The sequence below is a fragment of the Pogona vitticeps genome, chromosome 8 (assembly GCF_051106095.1).
Source record: "Pogona vitticeps strain Pit_001003342236 chromosome 8, PviZW2.1, whole genome shotgun sequence".
NCBI classification, from domain to species: Eukaryota; Metazoa; Chordata; class Lepidosauria; order Squamata; family Agamidae; genus Pogona; species Pogona vitticeps.
The window spans coordinates 13,686,653-13,707,123 of record NC_135790.1 but is presented as its reverse complement, the minus strand read 5'-3'; the positions used below and the strand labels follow the sequence as shown (position 1 = coordinate 13,707,123).

At 42.5% G+C, this 20,471-nt stretch overlaps 1 protein-coding gene across 4 annotated transcripts in view; it reads right to left on the bottom strand.

Moving 5' to 3' along the window:
• Positions 1 to 20,471, bottom strand: part of ZMIZ2 (zinc finger MIZ-type containing 2) — a 159,579-nt gene that overhangs the window by 101,387 nt on the left and 37,721 nt on the right. For 2 of the 4 annotated variants that reach the window (XM_072979010.2, XM_072979012.2), the window contains exon 2: positions 18,313 to 18,379. The exons of 1 other annotated variant lie outside the window; for it this stretch is intronic. The gene's annotated coding sequence lies outside the window, so the exon portion shown is untranslated. Of the gene's footprint in view, positions 1 to 4,376; positions 4,477 to 18,312; positions 18,380 to 20,471 lie in introns of those variants that run through there. One more of the 4 variants, XM_020803570.3, reaches the window with a different exon arrangement.

Sequence of the window (20,471 nt, the reverse complement as noted above, 5' to 3'; positions counted from 1 at the left end):
GGTGGTACCTATTTATCTACTCACATTTTTACATGCTTTCGAACTGCTAGGTTGGCAGGAACTGGGGCAAGCGACAGGAGCTCACTCCGTCACGTGGATTCGATCTTACGACTGCTGGTCTTTCAACCTTGCAGCACAGAGGCTTCTGCGTTTAACCCACAGTGCCACCAGGTCCCTGTAAGTATGTGTAATATAGTGCTAATTCCTATGCCTCTTGTACAGTTGCAGCATGGTCTAGAAAGTGTACTTGTCTGGTGGCTGATGGAAGGATGAAATTTATTGAAGTTCTGGTGGAACTTTTCCAGCAATTCCTTGCCATGAGTCCAGATGACCATGGTGATACAAGTCAACTCTTCTCTACGGTGACTTACCGAACTATCCAACCAGCCAGAGGTAACATATATATTGCAATTTCAAGTATCCAAAGTGCCACACATATATTGACTGGTTAGAGGAAAGCTACTTTTACACTGCAGTAGTGGATTCTCATAGAGCTTTAAGCCAAGGGCAGAAGGAAGACTGGCATCTGCTAGTAGATCTCTAGGTCATTTGCAGTGAATAGTCAACAGCTTCTGGACCTAAATGCCTAACACCTCCCATAATCTTAGCCAACACAGAGTGGAACCAGGAGTGAATGTTTATGTAAAAGAACTGTTGAGTTCAATCAAGTCTGAATACTGCAAATAAATTCCTAGCCACAGAATGTGCTCCGTGTACACAAAATTATTTCATTCTAAGGACCCTGATTCTGATTGATGGATCTTGGGCATCTCAAGCAGTAGCAACAACCCTGCAAAAATCTGACAAGCCAGAAATTCGCCAGTAGCTACTCTCAGAAATTATTTTTACAGTTGCTTAAAAGAAAGGCTAGCAGATCCTAGCAGTAAACAGCACAGCTGCCAAGGTATAAAATGTAATTTGTGCATAAGCCTCAAAGAATGGTGCTCTTCTCCCACCCACTGCTAATACTTTGAGATGGCGTATACTATGATTTAGAGAGAAATTCAGTATGTTCAATTTTAGGAAAAAACAAATGCTTACATTGGCATCACACAACATAGCTAGCTGCTGCCACATCATGCACAACAATATGCCAATACTTCAGTATGGATGTTGGTACAGTATAGGTATGGCTCAGTTCCCCCCCCCCACTCCCTTGCAAAGAGTGTTGTAAGCTTTGTGGTTTATCAGCAGTCATGTCATTTCCAATAAAGTATGTTGTGACTTGAACTGAAACTGAACCACATCAGGCACTGCTACATTCACGTGGTAAAAACCAGCATGCAGTACCTGTATTTAAAGAACTTTCCTTCCCTTGATCAGTTCTGCAAAACCATCCACTCTCTTCTATTAAAAGAAAAAAATCCATGCAAGGAGTGAGCAACCCTTCCCATGTTGGACTAGAATTCTCACTATTCCTCACCATCAGCTATGTTGGCTAGGGTTGAGGGGAGCTGTAGTTCAACAATATCACTCTCCTTTTTTAAAAAAAATCATTCACAATTCAACAATATACTGTACAAAGAAAACTGAAAAAAAAAAACAAGGAGCCCCCTCATATCTCACAACAACTTCATAACATAACCAAAATTAGTGCACCCATCACTGGGACCAATAGAAATATGTTTCCTTCAAGCTATTGTTTATGATGCTTCAGAACATTTCCAAAATAACTTTATCTTTTGTTTGGGTAATCAGCCTTTGCCTTACAATAATACAAAGTTTGAGAAGCTTATTCTGCTTTAATTATCCCTTTTTAAATCTTATGTCACATGTTAACTTGTCAATGATTGCTATTTCCCACACTTGATTGTACTATTCAGTTATTTGAAACATGTATTTGAGTTTCCAGTTTCTCACAATCACTAATCTGGCTGTAGTGACCAAATTCACAATTCTTTTTTAACCCAGTCCCACTGCTCTTCATCAAAAATGAGTAATGCAACATCAAAGAACTGTGAACCCAACTTTAGGTCCTCCAACTGTTTTGGGGACTTCAGTTTCCAGAGGTCCTGCTTAGCACGACTATAAGGCATTCTGAGACCTGTAGTCCAACAATATTTGGAAATCCATAGGATGGGATATATCAGTGCATAGCCTTTTCTCAGGCAAATGAGACATAATAATCCCATAAACAGATAATCTCTCTGTTAGGGCACCCCCTCTCCAAAAAAAGTCAGAACTATCTATAAGCTTTCAAGGTCACCAGATCCCTTCATCACGAAAGGTGTCTGATGATGGGTTGTGGTAATCCCCACAGGTTGCTCCTAATTCTCTGCCCCACCCAAATTGGTTTATGAAACATATTGTCCCAGTATGGAGTTTTGATTTTAGATTTCATTTTGTAGTCAAAATAGCTTTCTCTGCATGCTTCCTAGATACAAAGAGGCAGAGTCTATCACAGTAGATCTTGTCTAGTCTACACCGAGATTAAAGCCACAACAAGCTCTTGCTACACACGGCAAAACTGCCAGCCGGTTCTTACTGCCTGGTCTTCACTGTGGTGTCATGCCCTATAGTTCTTCCTTGAGCCCTATGTCTTCAATACAGGCTGCAAATTGGCCTGCAGGAGTTGCCTATCCATTGTTTCTGCAGCCAAGGCCTTGATAGCACTTGATTCCTCACCAAGGGTACTAAATCTCTAGGGGCACACTGCCCTTCAAAGATGCCTCAAAGTCTTAACCGAAGTATACTTTCTCTGGGAGAAAGGCAGCAAACCATCCCATTCCAGCAACAAGGGTATCTCATTCTTTCATAACCTCAAAGTACTTTCAAAAGGAAAGCAACTAACTTTGCTTACTCAAAATAGTTAAGCTAGTAACAGAAATACCAAAATTCATACTCATTAGCAAGGATTTGATGGCTATTATAGCAATTGTAGTGAAATCAAGAAACAAACTGCAAATTCACATGCACCTCAAAGATTCACTTACTATAGATCTGGGGTGGGCACCATGTAGTCTGGAGGCCTTATAAGCCCCCTATATCTCTGTTTTGGGTTATATATGGGCCCCTATCAAAGCCATGATGGCTGCCTTCTTAATGTCCACTCTACTTTAAGAATGGAAATTATGTTCAATCCTGCAGTGTTATAGTGCCATGTGGCACCCTCTAATACTACTGAGCCACTACAACTGCTGCCAGTTTTTGGCAGCAACCACAGCAATGGCAGTGAATTCAGCCACTGCTACCAAATGCAGGCAGGGGTTTGGGGCCAGTTGCAAGGCCAGGTACTCCTATACATACTTTCTATAGGCTTTGAATATTTAGGTCAAGTTGACAGGAACACAAGTACGCAACATTCCTTAATTCTGTAAAAGTTATTCAGAACAGCACGCCCTATACTTGAAGGATAGTAGAAAATCCAAATAAAGTGATATTAAACTAGGGACACCCATCACTCAACTGGGCACTGCATTGTCACAGTGGCATATGCAAATTATATCTATTTGACTACATCTGCAGTTAATGACAGGGACTGATTTGTAATAGCCAATTTGCACTTGGACATGTCTTAATGTCATCCTTGCTGAATGTGCACTAAGAACACAGGAAGCTATCTTATACTGAATCAGACCATTAGTGCATCTAGTCCACTACGGTTCTCTTGAATAAAGGGGCTCTCTAGTGTTTCAGGTTTCAGCACTCTCCCCTAGCTCACCAGAGATTCCTGGTATTCCCGTACAGCATTCCTTCCATGTACGAACCAGACTTGATTCTGCGTAGTTGTCCACATCATGTAAGACTGGACATGAGGGTGGTATACTGATGGTGTGAATTCTTCCTATGACTGCTTTGAACCATTGTTTCCTTTGGATATCTCCGGGAATCCAGCATGCTAGAAGGGCAATGTAGACTTTACCAGCAAACACCCCTATAGCCAGGTGCAGACTGCATCAACCTGCAACCCATCCTCCCTCTGCTTGTCTTGTGCCAGCCCACTCATTGTGACACAGCAAGTACTCGTGCTTTTCCTCTGAACGCAGAGTGCCTCCTTCCGAACATGTTCTCAGAACAAGGAGAAACAGACTGTTCCATTCCAGAATTGCAGCCTGGAACTACAGCTCTGCAGGAGGTGACCAGGTAGTTCAGCAGTGGGCCATGCCCAGAGACAAACAATGGCCTCCTCACCTCAATCCACCTCCTACTTTTCCTTCCTAGGTCCAACTGAAAACAAGTAAACCAAACATTCTACTACATTTACAGAGCTACAAGTGGGAATATGTACTTTAAACAAGATTTAAGTATGGTTAGGAGAGCTGTCTCTTCCCACCCTAGTTAAAAATAAGCAATATCCATTATGTTTTGTATGGCTGATATGTTTCTGCCATAAATAACATTCTCTTAGAGGGGAATTACATCTGACAAAAACTTACCCTGCAGCTCCCAGCACCTACTCCAGCAGCAATTTCTATTTAAGCCATTGAGAGTACTGACTTTCAAAGTCAGGGTAGTTTCCTGTTCTTGTCTGTTTTCACAACGTTTTGAGTATGCTGCTGCTTCCTCTACTTGAAGGTGGGTTTGCTAACCCCAAAGCACCAATCTGCAACTTGCCTGGTGAAGGCTAAGAGAAAAACATTTTGCTTTCAGAAGCCGCTTTGGGTCCCTTGTTGGGAGAAATGCGGCATATAAAATAAATAAATAAATATATGTTCAAATACTTCTATTTACCTACAGAAGCATACAGTTTTGTTTTTGATGTGACTAAAGGTTCAATTTCAGCTTGAAAGGATATAAGCTGCACCCCCCCCCATTGGTTTCATAAAGCCCTGGTACTCATTATTATTGGCTTCTGCCTATGAAAGGAGAGCTAGTGTGACATGATTGTTAGAGGAGGAAGATTAGATTCTAGCCCCCCTTGAGCCATGGAAAACTCCATGGGTGACTATAGGCTTGTCACTGTCTCTTAGTCTGGCAAGCCTTATGGGGCTGTTGTGAGCATAAAGTACAGAAGACAGTCATGTGTCATTCTTGTAAGCTTGTTTGTGTAAAAAAGTAATGTAAAAAGTAAGTAACGTCCGTTGCCTCATTTCAAAAGAAAGGTAAGGTTGTGATATGAGTAACTAAAGCACTTTTTAATAAACAGTATAAAATATCATGTTAGATGTATAGGCAGATACATATGTATAGCTTTAGATTTCTAGCATTTCTTAAAATGCTAGAAATGCACATGGCATTTCTTACACAAATTGTTTTAGGATTCTTAATCTTAACTCCAATACCAACAAATACTATTTACCAAGAAGGTAACGTTTAACATAAAGCAACCTTAAAATTACACACCATGCACCTGATTAAAAGTTCATGCTGTAATGAACAGGTTAGCTTTTCAGGGGAAGATAAATTTTTGTAGGTTACATCCATGTTAACAATACATTTTCCACGGTGCCTGCTCCTGAACACATCTGTCCTTTTGAGATTAGAAATGGGAGCATTAGGAACATAAGAGGAGTTTGGATAACGAGCATGAAACTGCTTTTATAACCCTAGAGGAAACAGGAGGAGAAAGGGTTAAGAAGCCAGGAAGTGACTCAGAGGCTCCAGTTCCTGTTGTGGACTTGGGTGGTCCCCCATCCTTGAGAGCAAGACTGTGGGGGCAGCTGCGTGAGTTAGACGTAGCGAAGATTATACTGGAGGAGAGAAGAACACCACAAATGATGTGTGTGCATTTCAGTAACCCCTGGGGTGGACAAAGCCATGGCTAGCCTCCCTATTGGGTGCTGCACCCTATGCCTTTCACAGCCAGAAGAGTCTGGGATAGAGAAAGTCCTGCCAGGGAGGGAAGAATTCGCACATCTGCCCCTGCCTCAGACAATTCCCTTCTGGTTAGATATTTTACTGGACTAAATCAAACACTTGGGACATGATCATAATAATCAAAGTCAACAACTCAAACAAGCCCAGGGCTATGCCCACTGTTAGGCAGATTGAGGCACCTGCCCCATGCAGCAGATGTGAGCAGCAAATTGTCAAATAGTTTTTGTAACACAGGTTGTTTTCTTTTTTACCGCTAGTGACGGCGGTAAAAATGGCCGCCGTAGGAAGGATCTTTGCTGGAGGGTGAGTTTTCAGCCCATTGGAACGCATTAACCCGGTTTTAATGAGTTTCAATGGGTTTTTTAAATTTTCGCTTTACAATGTTTTCGCTCTACAGCGATTTCACTGGAACGAATTAACATTGTTAAGTGAGGCACCAATCAGTGGTGCCCCGTTTAACGACGAATCCGCATAGCAATGGCTTTTTTGTGATCGCAAAAGCGATCGCATTGCAATGTTTTCTATGGGGAAAAATCACTTAGTGATTTTTCCCCATAGCCCCATTTTCCCCCAGCTGAGCGGCAGGAGCTTCCCCTTCAGAAGCTCCTGTTGCTCAGCTGGGCGGGAGCCTTCACTGGGAGGAGGGATGCCGGAACACCCGAGCCTTGCCCTGCCTCCTGGCTCCCCCCGAGCCACCCCTCACCCCCTTCTCCGCTGCTGCCGCTGGGCTTTGGAAGCGGCTTCCGAAACCCAGCGGCGGCGGCGGAGATGAGGGTGAGGAGTGGGTCGGGCAGAACCAGGAGGAGGGCAAGGCTCGGGTGTTCCCGGCCGCCCTCCTCCCAACCCCTCACCCCCCCCGTCTCCGGCATTTTCGCGGCCAGCGCTTCCGAGCCGCCTTGGGGAAAGGCTTCTCCGCCGCCGCTCGGACACGCTGGCCAGGGCCAGCATTTTCGCAACCAGCACTTCCAAGAGGCCTCGGGGGAAGGCTTCTCCGCCACCGCTCGGACGCGCTGGCCGGGTGCGGGGTGGCTCCAAGCAGCGGCGGCGGGGGGGTTCCGGATGGACCCCCCTACTCTGCCCCCGCCGCCGGGAGCCACCCCGCGCCTGGTTTCCCAGACATGCTCGGACTCCCGGGAGTCCCAACATGGCTGGGATAGGTGGGCACGGCTCCCGGCAGCGGGGGCAGTGTAGGGGGGTCCGGATGGCTTCCAGTGCTTCGCCTGGAAGCCATCCGGACACCCCCTACCCTGCCCCCGCCGCCACTGAGAGCCTTCCGAGCTCTCAAAGGGCTTTCTCCAATGTCGGGGGGGGGAAGCCCTTTGAGAGCTCGGAAGGCAAATGTCGGCGGTGGCTTCGGAGTCCTTTCAAAGCCACCGCTGACCGACTGCCGACATTTTCCCCCAGCTGAGCGGCGGGGCTTTGAAGCTCCTGCCGCTCAGCTGGGGGAAAATGCCGAAGACCCCATTTTCGGCCAGCTGGTCGGCGGTTCCAAAATGGCCGCCCACTGTGTTGCCTCGCTTTAGAGGCACCGAAAATGGCCGCCCCTATTGAGGATCTTTGCTCAACTGTGAGTTTTAAGCCCATAGGAACGCATTAAATGAAGTTTAATGTGTTTCTATGGGCTTTTTTGTTCCGTTTAGCGATGTTTCCGGATAGCAATGATTAATCCGGAATGGATTAACTTCGCTATGCGGGGCACCACTGTAGTTTGGAATTTGTTTTTTGAGAAAACTTCCGGTTGCCTAATTTAGTATTTAGCAATGGAACCTACAGGAAAGATTTATGCAAGTAAAGATAGGACATCATCAAGCAAAATAGATAACACTATATAATTTGCTTACCTTGACCTTCTTTACCTAATTTGTCAATTAAAATTAACTCCACTATGGGCAGTGTAAAGTCTGCCTAAGAACAGTTTTCCCACTATCACTGCATGGAAGCAGTTTTGAGTTTGCTGTAGGAGATTTACATTGTTTAAAATGGAGGACCTCAACTTTCTAACTTTCTAGTTCTCAGTGAGTCAGTTGGCTATTTAAAAAGCTAAGGTAGATTGTGCCAACATAGCAATCACTGCTTTTGATAACAGCAGAAATGGAGCAGAGGGAAAGTGTTATTCAAGTATTTTAATTCCGAGCAACATTAGCTCATCACTCATAGTAGGTGAAACAATGAGAGGAGATGCACAAACTAGCCACAACAAGCACGTGTACACATTCCATTGCTGATGTAGATCCTCTGCACATTTTCAGGAACTGTGACAAAATCAAGTGTTAATCACTATGCAAGGTGTGATGAGCAATTCTGGTTAAGATACTTGACTACGTTTTTGTCCCATCTCTTGGTTTTCCCCTTTCCTTTTTATCCTCACAACAACCCTCCAAATAGGCTTAAGAGATGAGTAGAAATATGAAAGTTGTTCTTTCTTGATTTCATTACATTTCTCCCAAAGGTTACCTGTATCTTCAAAAATAAATTTGCACCATGTAGTGAGGCTTTATTTTTATCTTCCACATTGACATTTGTACGTATATTTGTGTATTCTGCCTAATTCAGCTGGGAAAAGACTATATAAACCTGGGCAGGGGAATCTCTCTCTCTCTCTCTCTCTCTCTCTCTCTCTCTGTGTGTGTGTTTCTGTGTCTGTGTCTGTGTGTCTGTGCCTGTGTCTCCATACAGTCCTCTGCTATCTTCCTTTAATGTAGTTCAAAGGCCAAAGATTGGTACACACTGACACCAATCCACAAACAAGCAAGGAACTGGCAAGAAAAGCACATGCTGCATAAAGTCAGAGTGAGTCTTACATGCAATTCTCAGGGACTGGCTAATTTTGAATGTAATATGTCAGTTATTTATTTATTTATTTAACTTATATGCCGCCCACACTACCCAAAGGAGGCTGAGCTCCATGCCAACTGCAGCATACACCTAGTAACCCCCTGTGAATACCACAACTTTACTCTGCTCATAGAACAAATAAAAGAAGCAAGAGTAAAAGTTTTGATAAGGATGGCAGGCTATTGGGAAGTCAATTCCAGAGATTCAGCCTCTCCTTTAGAAAATGTAAAAGCCAAGGGAAAAGCTGAGAGGATCCTGTGGTCGAGTGGATGCCAGGAGACCTTTGAGAATGCGCAGACTGCAGTGATGAGAAAGTTATGACAGAGATTGGAAGGTTAGAATGCTAGAGTTAATAGAAAGGAGTTCAAAAGTATAGAGAATAAATAGTCAAAGAATATTGTACCAGTGAAGAAAAACACATACCAACCAACGTAAAAGCAAATGATATTTAATGAATAACCCTAAACATTTGTGATTTACTCCTTTGATTTCTATAACATCTATAAAAACAATAAATCTGTTGAATTGGAAGCATATTTGGTATTGAGTGAATAATACCTGGTGGCAGCATGATGTGAGGAAACGCATCCAGAGGGTGGACTTGGAATTAGGAAAAATAAACCAAGGACACAGGACAGTTATCATTTATCTTTTTTTCTCAAGGCTAAACATGCTCAGTTCTTTCAACCTTTCCTCACAGGGCTTGGTTCCCAGCCCCCTGCTCATCCTTGTTGCCCTCTTCTGAACTTGTTCCAATTTGTCAACATCCTTCTTGAACTGGACACAATACTTGAACTGGACACAATACTCAAGGTAAGGCCTAATCAGTGCTGAATTAGAGGGAAAGTAGCACCTCGAGGGATTTGGAAACTATACTTCTGTTACAGCAGCCTAAAATAGAATTAGCCTTTTTTGTAACCACATAATACTGTTGGCACATATTCAGGTTGTGGTCTACAATAACGCTATGATCCTTCTCGCTCATGGTATTGCTGAGCCAGGCATCCCCCATCTTGTAACTGTGTGTTCGGTTTCTTTTTCTGAGGTGCAGTTCTTCGCACTTATCCTGGTTGAATTTCATTCTGTTCATTTTGAATTTTGCTTCTGTCTTCGAGGGTATCAGCTATTCCAACCAATTTTGTGTCATTCGCAAATTTAACAAACATTACCTGCAATCCCTCATCCAAGTCATTAAGAAAAACACTGAAGAACACAGGACCCATGACTGAGCCTTGGGATACCCCACTTATTACCTCCTCCCAATTGGAGAAGGACCCATTAATCATTACCCTCCGAGTACGATTCTGTAGCTAATTGTGTATCCACCCGATACTTGATCTATCCAGCCCACATCTAGTTAGCTAATCGAGGTATAATAGGACACTTTGTCAAAAGCTTTGCTGAAATCAAGACATACTATGTCTACAGCATTCTCGCTGTCTATCAGGGAGGTTATCCAATAAAAAAATGAGATCAGATTAGTCTGGCAGGATTTGTTCTTGACAAATCTATGCTGGCTTCTATTTAACATGAATATATCTGTACTCATTCAGAAACGAGATTGGTAAAGTTACTTCCTTGGATTACGGTCCCCAGAATCCCCAAGTCAACATGGTCAGTAACTATTCTGCCTGAGAGATTCCAGATGGTGTCATTCAAATATCAGGTTTTCAAGTGCTGCTATGAATCTCATTTTCTATTGCTACAGTATGGTTTATAGCAGCAAAACAAAACAGAAGGAGGTACCACAATGGATTGGCACTTGATTTTGTAGTGGTGAGGGAAAGGGAGAGAGAGAAAGAGAAAATATAACGTCAAGCCTTTACAAGTGTTGTTTTCAGCATAAATGGGCAGAAGCAAAGCATGTAAAGCAGGGAAGACTACAGATTCTCAATGGGGATTTGGTAAATCAACTGCTCTATAAGCAACAGGATCTTGGTTAGTGTGTCACTTGTGGAGGATTCCTGTCGTATTCTCATGAATCTCTATGAGGGTTTTGGGGTTTTTTGGCCATCAATAAAAACTGATAGCAAAACCAACAAGCATGTCATGAGACTATCCCTAGAAGTCCTCACATGTGGCAAAATGTCATTCTTCTTTTACATGGTTTGCCTTGGCCTATTTTACTTTACATGGTTTGCCTCTGCCTATTTTATGATGAAAACCAACCCTGTAGTGTAGGTTTGGTTAAGAGGTTGGCCCAAGGATACCAAGTAAGCTTTGTGACTGAGTTAGGCTAGGCACTAACCATTACATTATACAGATCAGTAGTTCCTATGTAACTGATGCTTAGACCAAAAGATACTTGTAGAAAAACAATACAACAATCAATATGATGCATGTGCACAATATGGAACCAACCATATTAATCTGCATAATTTGCAAATTGGTCTGCCTGGATTTGGAGTATGCCAAATCTATTCACACGTAGTCTCTGTTTTTAGATTGCAAAGCTGTGAGGAGGAACTGTCTTCTTTTAACTGACATGCAAGGTTCTCTGTAACTGTTTCTAGCATCATAGAATAATTAAGTTGGAAGGGGCCTATAAGACCATCGAGTCCAACCCCCTGCTCAATGCAGGAATACAGGTCAAAGCTGATCTGACAGATGATTGTCCAATTTTTCTTAAAGGCTTCCAGTGTTGGCGTGCTCAACACTTTCTGAGGTAATTGGTTCCATTGTCATACGGCTGTAACAGTTTTTTTTTCTGATATTCAGCCTAAAGATGGGTTCCTGTAACTTGAGCCCATTAGTACTTATCCTGCACTCTGAAAGGATAAAGAACAGACCCTGCCTCCCCTCTGTATGACTGCCTTCCAAGTATTTGCTATCATATCATTCTAGCTATAACACAGGATATATGTGCTATTAAATAAATAAATAAATTGTTTTATGTTCTATAGGGCCAACTGCACATTTAAAGGTGACCCTTAGCAAAATGCCTTGAGTCCCAAGAACACAGGCTGTGCTTACTTGGCACTGACAGTTTGCGGGGAAACGCTTCTCCAACAACAGTTTACTACGAACCACCATTTTTTAAAACTCCCTGTGAGTCTGGGTCATTATGGGAAATTAAAATTGCAGTCTAATGAGCAGTTCAAAGACAAGAGGCCTAGGGCAGGTTTCAACACAGGTGGTGCCTTGCAGAGTTTAGGGAAAATGCTATTTTAGATTACATCTTGTAAAGCCCCCTAACCAGGCTAGTCAGTGGTCATACTGGCTGGAGTATCCTGGAAGCCATAGTCCAAAACAGAAGTATTCCAAGTTTTATCTCACAAGGCTGCTGAGGCTCTCTAAGACAAGGGGCTCCATCAGCCCTGCTATGTCACAAAAAGGGGTTGTTAATTCAGCTGTCTGACCCCTTGCAGTCACTTGTGCGCCTCAAAGGGACTTTGCCAGAACCTGCAGTGTTCAGTCCCCCAAAATAACTTCTTTATGCTTTTCATGTGGCTCAGGAAAGCAGCAGAGTTATTTTGTTTTCTGCGATCCTTCATGGCCATCCAAATGACATGTTTTGACTTGGACTGAGTCAAGTTCCAAAAGTGATATCTTTCCCCCACAGATCCAGAACCACTCATTTCAAGCTTCCATACTTTTAATTTTTCCTTAATACAATCTGGACTTTCTGATTCCACTGTCTGCACCACAGACATCACTTCTCTTTCTTCATCCACTCCCCCCATTCCTTTTTAATGTGTACGTGTATATATATTTACATAAATACACACATATATAAATATAAATAATAGGGAGGAGGAATGCCCCGTCCCCATTCTGATTCCTTGAGTGCATCACTTCAAATTGCACTTTAAAAGTGCATCACAAGTAGATCACACATTTGGTAGCAACTGTGCTGCTGGAGATGGTGGAGGTCAACAGAGCAAGGACAGCTGCCACCACATCTGCCACTGCCTCCACAGGCTGGCATGTGCTCTTTGGGCAGATAAGCAAACACATGCTCCTGGATCTAGGACTGCCTTCTTGCACTGCTGCCACCACTGTCTGCCTCTTCTTTCTCCCTTGCAGCTGCAGTCTGGACTGACATTACTTTGGCTCTTGAAGTGTTCTTGCACTGAAAGAGATTGTTCATGCACATGTGTCTGTGTGACATCCCAAAGCAGCAGGCATGGTGAAGTGTATACACTGAAAAGAGACAGGAGGGAGGAAAGAAAATGAAAGGAGAAGATGGGTGGCTCTACAAAAGACTAGATGAGACTGATAATCAGGAAAGAATCAGGAGAGAGAAAATGTTCCCAAGTGAAGGGAAATAATCCAGGTGTAGAAGTAAAATTGGGGTGATTGATTCCAGCCTGCAGTAATGTCATTTGGATCTGTAAACTAAACCCAAAACAATGAGCTAAAAATCTCTCTTTTAAACAGGAATAAATAATCCCTAGAGACACAGCTACACAAAGCATTGTTCAAATCACAACTTCAACACTGAAGAAATATGGTGATCCTGGGTTTCAAACTATAAAATGGGAGCAGCAGTAGCAGAGGCCTGCCACTGAAGTTTGTTGAAAAATCTAATGTCAAGACTTTACATGTTAAGTGCCCCTTATACAATTAATAATAATAGCCTCAACTGTCAATCTGGTGTGCACACATTCCTGCGTAATTATCTCAGTGAGATTTCTTCACAGGCCCAGGGAAACATGCCTTGCATTAACCAGCAATGAGACTGTCATTGCAGATGGCCCCAGCTAACCCATTCACGAAGAGTGGCCACACATTCACATTCACTTTTAGAGGTGACTGTCCTCTACCTGAAGGGCAGTCAGAGGACAAACGTCCTTTTGAAGATACTCTCTGTTTAAGGGGCTGTCCAGTCCAACTCTTATTTCAAGATAATCAAAAGAAGGATGTCCAGGGACTCCAACACGGCCTGTCCACAACAAGCAGCTCTATGGCAGCAGATTCAGACACACAGGTCGTCCAGTCATGGTCTTCCCAATTCGGAGTGAGATGCATTTTTAAATTTTAAAAATCTTTCTGAATTTGCATCTGTATGGATACATTAGCACATATAGTTCACATAAATCCCTGCAAAATATGCCACTTACTTTTTATAAAATGCTTGATAATGCATTTTTAAAAAATTGTACAGTGCTCTGAAGTTGAAGAACATCGGGGATAAAAACCCCAGATAGCCAGAGACATATCTGAAAAGATGCTTGGCTTTCTATTCTCCAATGGGGAAAGAGAGCCATTGTTTCATTCAGACTGACTGTCACACCTAATGTGCTACAATCTGAGATATGTTTTGCACCAAATTCAGTCTAACCTATTTAAGTCTGCAAAACACTTCCTCCAGTCTGTTTTAAGAATGTTAAAAATCACCAGGTGGGGGCTTTTCTATCCTTCCCACTACATCCTCTTTATATTCTCTCCCCACCAGCTTCTTCACATAACTGAAACAGTTCTAGTTTTTGAATCCTAACTAAAATGATTTCAGAAACTCAGACACTTATGCTGAACTTGTGATAAGCTGGTCTCATACCCTCTCTTGCTTTTATAAACACTAGATCATTTCCCCACAACACAGCATTGCTTCCATCTGTGTTGGACTACAATTTCCAACAAACTGAAGACCATGGGAGTTGTCGTCGTACATAACTGATAAGTGGGCTGGGTTTGTGGGAGATTTCATTGTATAATAATGACATAATAACAATAACTTTAATAATTCAGTGATATAAATTACAAGTAAAGGCTATGCTTCAAAACAAACGCAATCACATGACCCTAAGGGTTAAAAGAGTTGAGGATGGGAGTGGAGATGTCTATCTTGTTTTTAAAAATCTCTGCTGGGTGGTAATTCTTGGCAGATTATCTAGTTAGTAGGAGAGGCTGTTCCACTGCTGTGCTTTCTTCCTCCTCTTTCCCTACTGCCCCAAACAAGCTTCAACCTGTCCCAGGGAGGCAGGAAGTCCTCAATCTCTATTAAAGGTGGCAGAACAAGAGGTGGCATAAATTGCAGAAGAGTGTCTGGGTGTGACATGGACACTTTCTGTGCAAAGAGGAGTAAGAAGCCCAAACTACACTTGTTTCATGAACTGCTAAAATTTTCCGGGGTGGGAAGGGAAAGCAGAACTGACAAAGAGACTGGGGACAGCTGAGGCCTACTTCAGGTGTCTCAAAGCAGAGGAAATAGGACCAGGCCAGGCTGTTAGTCCAGAAGGGTGACCCTCCAGATGATGATGATGGGCTGCAAGTCACATCAGCTCTAGCCAATACTGCCAATTGTGAGGGATGATGGCAAGTACAGTCCAACAACATATTGAGAAGTACATATTCTTCATCCTTGGTCTAGTCCAACCTGGCACCCTCCAGGTGTGTTCGACTGCAAATCCATCATCCTTAACCAACATTTCAGAAAGGGAATGCTGGTTTGCTTGGCACCAATTTTTCAAGTTATCAGACACTGATCATTCCTATCATCCACTACTTAATCCCTCTGCCAGAAGATACAGTACCACAGATTGAATCAGAGGTTTTGGCTTGCAAAGTGTCTGTGTGCTGCAGTCTCTATCCTATGGGATCAAGAAGAAAGGGAAGAGACTTATTGAAGAAAAAGGACCAAATTCAACCCTGCAAGGAACAAGTCTTCTTATCTAGACAAAGCCACAGACGATAAATCTATCAATGAGTACTAGTCTCGATGGCTAAATGCTATGTCTTAAATTAGAAAGACAGTATGCTTATCAGTATTAATTTGGGGGAACACAAACAGAAGTCTCCTAATAGGAACATCTTTCAGAACCCATGTGACTCTGGTTCTGTTAAGGATTTGCATTGGCCGCCAACATGCTTCTAGTCCAAATTCAAACCCTGAACAGCTTGGGATGTGATTATTTGAAGGCACACCTCTCCCTATATAAACCGGCCTGATCACTGCTGGGGAGGCCCTCCTCTGTGCTCCACAACTGAGAACACTTCAACATGTGGAGACATGTGGGAGGACTCTTTCTGCCATAGCACCGTAAGTGTGGAATATCCTCCCTTGGAAGCTTGATTGGCACTGATACTGGCATTATTTCAGTACCAAGTCCACATATGTTTATTTATAAGAACCTTTGCTGGGTTGAGGATCATGGCCTGCACAGATCTTAGTGCAATGGGTTGAATGTTTTAATTTTATGTTTTAACTTTTTTTAATTTAAAAATCTTTTAAGCATCTCATGTTCTTAAATTGTTTTAGACAGCTTGGTAAGCTGCCCTGAGATCCAGTGATATAGGGTATCAGGCTGCATAGCTAGAATGTGGGAATTCAGTTCCCCATGTGCATTCCAGAAGAGCCAGCCTGTGCAGCCTTGGTCAAGCTGCATAGCCCCAGGGTGCCCCTAGAAGAAGAGAATGACAAACTACTTCTGAGTACTCTCTACTCTCTACCCTAACTCACTAAGCTATCCAGCCAGCATAGCTGCATTACACAGTAAGGGACAATTACACTCCTTTTGCAATTTAATTGTAACTTTTTTATACAGTAGTTGCTTTTATAATTCACAAGTATATGGCCTCACTACATAGTAAAGGAGGAATATCACATTGTCCACCATCTCACATCATTTGTGCTGTGCCTTACGCTGCTGTATTCAGCTCTACTGCAAATGTTGGTGGACAAAAGTGAACAGAAGGAGAATGCTTTCTCAACCAGATCTTTTAAAGGAAGCAAACAGGTAACAATTTTAATTACTTTAATAATTAGGAAAATAAATGTACTACGTAAGCAGCATCGCTTTGTGGAACTATATAAACTGACAGTTTATCATCAGTAATGGCAAGTTATCAGGTGGTAAAATGTCTTTCTTGAGCTCTTTCTAAGTGTCTTTGGGCCATTTGCAAAGTAGGTTTCCAAAGTAGTGGGTCAGTTGTCAGGTAAGTCTGAATCCTCTTCCCTGATGTTTTAGAAATCAGATTGCTTTCCAAGGGACACTCTCCCCCACCCCGTGCACACAGAGAGAGAGAGAGAGAGCTGGCAGTTATTTTCACCACATAGCTTCAGCCTCCCACTTGTCCTTTCAACAACACAACTACATGAAGCCAAAGGAAGAGGCTGATCACATCCTTCAGCTTACTCATGATTACTGTGATGGGTAGTCACCATCAGATGCAGTGCCTTTGCATGGGGGAGGGATGACACAGACCAGGAGGCTCATGCTAATCAGCACGGAGAATGTCAGGAATGAGCAAAGCCACCTTCTCCCCAACATCATTCTTTCTCCACCCACTGGTATTCCTGCCTCATTTCTGAGAGAGGGGCTATGAGAAAAAGGAAGCTTCCTCCTTCACTGCACCAAAAACTTGTGGTGACTTGCATGTTTCCACTAAGTGCACAATAGCCCATCACAGCTGGAGAAACGGTACCACTGGGAGGCCCAGCCACATGACTTGATACCCTCTAGTCTAAACAACAGAACAACAATGGATACTACTGAAGAGTACAGCAAGGGTTTCAGGGCTATAGACAAACTTATGATTAGAGGGGATTTACATTAACATGGACTGGATGAATCCCAAACCGGAATTAAGATTGACGGAAGAAATATCAACAACCTCAGATATGCAGATGATAATACTCTGATGGCAGAAAGTGAGGAGGAATTAAAGAACCTCTTAATGAGGGTGAAAGAGGAGAGTGCAAAAAATGATCTGAAGCTCAACATCAAAAAAACTAAGATCATGGCCACTGGTCACCTCCCATCACCTCCTGGCAATTAGAACGGGAAGATATGGAGGCAGTGACAGATTTTACTTTCTTGGGTTCCATGATCACTACAGATGGGGATAGCAGCCACAAAATTAAAAGATGCCTACTTCTTGGGAGGAAAGCAATGACAAACCTAGACAGCATCTTAAAAAGCAGAGACATCACCTTGCCGACAAAGGTCTGCATAGTCAAAGCTATGGTTTTTCCTGTAGTGATGTATGGAAGTGAGAGCTGGGCCGTAAAGAAGGCTGACCGCCAAAGAATTGATGCTTCTGAATTGTGGTGCTGGAGGAGACTCTTGAAGGAAATCAATTCTAAGAGGTCACTGGAAGGACAGTTCCTGAAGCTGGGGCTCCAATACTTAGGCCATCTGATGAGAAGAGAAGACTCCCTGGAAAAGACCCTGATGTGGGGAAAGTGTGAAGGCAAAAGGAGAAGGGGACAACAGAGGACGAGATGCTTGGACAGTGTCATCAAAGTGACCAACATGAATTTGTCCCAACTCTGGGAGGCTGTGGAAGACAGGAGGGCCTGGAGTGCTCTGGTCCACAGGGTCACCATAGTGAAAAATAGACTTGATACACAAGATTGCTGCTTTCCTTCACTGCAAGGACTCAGAAGAGTACTCCTCTATTCATGATACACTAAATGCTTTTCAGCTGTACAAAACCTAGAGCCCAGGGTGCTTTGGAGGAAAGTGCTTTAACAGCTTAACAGACTTTGTCTGTAGTCTTAAATACCACTCTCCTCCCCCAGAACATGCCTTTCAGATGAGAGGAGTGCTTGTTGCAAAGTTGGGATAGGAGGAGGAGAATTAGTAGCAACGGAGAATTTTAAGAGCAGGAGACATCAACCACCATAGCTGTAAACGTGGAAGCTGGCCAGAGCTTAGAAATATTACCATTTTAGATCTTAGCTCCTAGACGCTCACTAGGAGATTCTGGGGGGGTACTATTCCAAACATGTAACCTTTCTAGGCTACAGCTTAGAGATAAAGAAAACACACATACCTTATTTTCACTACTGTTCCTTTTCCTTGCAATATCTCTCTTGTAAAGTAACTCCCAGACAGAAGTTCTGCATTGACAGGAAAGAAAATGTGTGGGGAATGACAATTTATATGTTACATCAACAATTTTTTTGCATTATTAAAAATAAGGTCCATTGATTAAATGGGATTTACATAAGCAATGGTTTACGATTCAGAACTGATTCAATGGGCCTACGCTACCTGGGACCAGTTAGGATACTGGCTTTTTCGAGTATGACATTCTGTGGAAGAAATGGACTAATCTGCAAAAGGTCAAGTTAAAATAAATCTGTTAGTCTTTAAGGTGCTTCAAGATGCATAGTTAATGCTGGAACAGATTTGCATAACTACTCCTTTGAAAATCCACATCCTACTTTCTTAGGAAATATTACTCAATGAATCTTACACAACACTGTGATCCCCATTCTACCCATTAACGCATGCTGCTAGAAAAGCGCATCATTCAGCCGTTCTCTAACAATGCTAGGATAACTAAAGGCGTTGCATTAACTAATCCACCTTCAGTATGATCTTGTATATGTGGCTTTTAAACAAATGAAGCCAAACACAGAGAATGTTTATTGACTTTTCTCCAACTACATTTGTTCACATGAGGAAATGGAGACTCTGAACTTAATAATTTGATTTTGCATCATGAGGACTCCCTTCTTTGCTCTTCTCCTTTATCCCCCATGACTCTGCATAACAACTGTGTAGTTGAGTCTGAAGGCACAAGTAAGGAAGGGCATATAGCTAAGAGACTCCAAAGAGAGGAATGTTTGGCCAGACACAAGGTTTCTTTGTTTGCAGCATCCAAAACCTCAAATTCTGCTCTCACTTGCTCACAATGGACTGAAGAGCCAGACAACATACAGTACTATTTTTCCCACCATACATGCTTCAGATGTGTTTTGGAGAGTGTTTCAAAACAAAAAGAGCACAATATTCTAATTCGTAAATTTTTCCTAATTTACTCTTGGATGTTGTTTTGTTCAGTGAATACTCAAGAGTGTTTGCAACTAATTTAAATAGGCAACAAGGCATTTCTTCATTAGGTTACAGTAGTAACCAAATAAAAGACAACATGGAGCAGCTGTACTGCAATACAGTTATAGTTCATCTTCCCATCCTTCTGAAACACTATAGCCCATTTCAGGAATCTGAAAACCACAAAACAAACAATGAACTTCACTTTAAAGACAGAGCCACAGTTTTTGTGCCACTGGTCAGAATTCTAATGGATATGCATGCCCAGAAGAAATCACAGAAGTTGCCACAGCTAATTGATGAAGTTCCACTTTCATGTCTATTAATGTATCAGCCTCTGTGTTTTTTTTTTTTTTTTTTTTTTTTTGGTGGATGCGTAAATATAATAATAGGATATGGGCCAAAATCAAAAAGACCTCATTCAAAGAAGCCATCCATTGCCCTTTTGATGACAGGGCCATCCAGAGTTAAGCCTTCCAAGAACATCATAAGCACAGGTTTCTTTATCTAATGCTACTAGAGTTCACAAACCATAGCTTGTAATTGTGTTTTGTTGCTGTCTGACAATTGAGGGAATTGTGAGAAGAATTCCAGACACAAAAGGATGCCAGAGTACAGCAAATCACAATCTGGCAAATCTGGGCAATACACATACAACCATTTCACAGGCTTTGATATTATATTCCAATTAAAGCAAAAAGCAAAGCGTGCTGCTTATATACCGCCCCATAGTGCTTCAAGCACTCTCTGGGCGGTTAACAAGTTAATTATGCAGGCTACACATTGCCCCCCCCCCCCCAGCAATCTGGGTAGTCATTTTACCAACCTCAGAAGGATAGAAGGCTGAGTCAACCTTGAGCCAGCTACCTGGGATTGAACCCCAGGTTGTGAGCACAGTATTAGCTGCAGTACAGCGGTTTAACCACTGCGCCACGAGGCTCATATTAAAAGTTCTGGAATTCAGAAAATGTTACTGTTTTAGATTGCATGTCTCTGAATCCTCTAGCCAGGCTAGATTATCACAGAATCATAAAATAATGGAGTGGAAGGTGTTTATAGGACAATTCAGTAAAACCTCCACTCAACAATTATGGAAATAATTGTAAAAAATCAAAAACTTTCAAAATTTTCTGAAGTTGCCCTCTAGAAAAG